A 1,247-nucleotide genomic window follows, 5' to 3' on the forward strand; every position below is an offset into this window, starting at 1 on the left:
ATAGAGAGTGAATGTGGATGATAGCCAAACCATGACGATCAACTTTGCTGAATGTTTATGTTTATTGCTGTTCCAGCTTCAGACAACAAGGCGTCATCAGAGTTTTCCAGATTACACTTTTACCCCAAAACTTTTACACTGGATTAGACTTAAGATCACATATGTCATATGTAGGTCACATATGTAAAATGTCAAGACAACAAAGGTTTAACTTCATGGTAAATGTAATCCTTCTGTCACATGTTCTTAAAATGATGGTTTGGTGTTTTTTTTTCTTCTCTGTCTGTCTTCTCATATGTATGTCAGCACTGTATGCTTTGTAGTGAAAAACATGTAAATTATATGTGTCAAGTTCCTAGGTGGTTCTTGTCTAACTCTCTGGCCCAACTTGAAATCAAAGGTCACATACGAAATTATTTTAACTTACTGTTAGGGACAATGTGTTTGTAATGACCCTGACGAAGGCGTGCAATTTCCAAAACTTTGGTCTAATAAATCGATATGCATTAAAGGTCGAGTGTTCGAGTACATTTTAGATTTTCTAGAACCGCTCGCCATTCGATTAACACCTCAGCTCTTCAGGTGTGCGTTTACGTCCTTATCAGTTACAAATAATTGGCCATTTGTCAATTTATTACGTTCACAGACCATTGCAACAGGATTGTTCATCTGATTGACAAGCAAATTTCACCAGAAACTAGATTCATGCTAAAATGCATATGACTTTGAGACTGGAGCCTAGTTGCCAATGACATCACATGTCTGTTCAACAGGAAGTGGTACTTTTTTGACGCACAACTATTTAAGTCTTTCACTCCACATTGAATGTACTTGAAAAACGTAGCCATTCATCTGCGCGTGTTGTCTGTAGTGGACTTAATGCACTTAGAGTAAACTTGCAAGAAACTCATACTGTTTGAATAATGCTTTGGATACTTATAATCCTTCTTTTGAACATGTGTAAGTTCATTTAAAATATGATTATTTTTATTTAAAAGATTTTTTTCCTGATTGGTAAAGTAATTGGTGTTACTGTGTGTAATGTCTGATGCATTGCTTTGACTACATCATGAAATTGACTCATACACTTTCCCCACATACTTTTCTAGACGAAGCACATGATGTTATTCAATCAAATGGAGTAACAGAAGCTGCACCTGGAGATACAGTGACTTTAGATTGCTTTTTCCCTGCGGCTTTCGAAAATGAACAACTGTCCTGGTACAAACAAACACTGGGACAAAAGC

Source organism: Clupea harengus, chromosome 6 (assembly GCF_900700415.2).
Source record: "Clupea harengus chromosome 6, Ch_v2.0.2, whole genome shotgun sequence".
Taxonomy (NCBI): Eukaryota; Metazoa; Chordata; class Actinopteri; order Clupeiformes; family Clupeidae; genus Clupea; species Clupea harengus.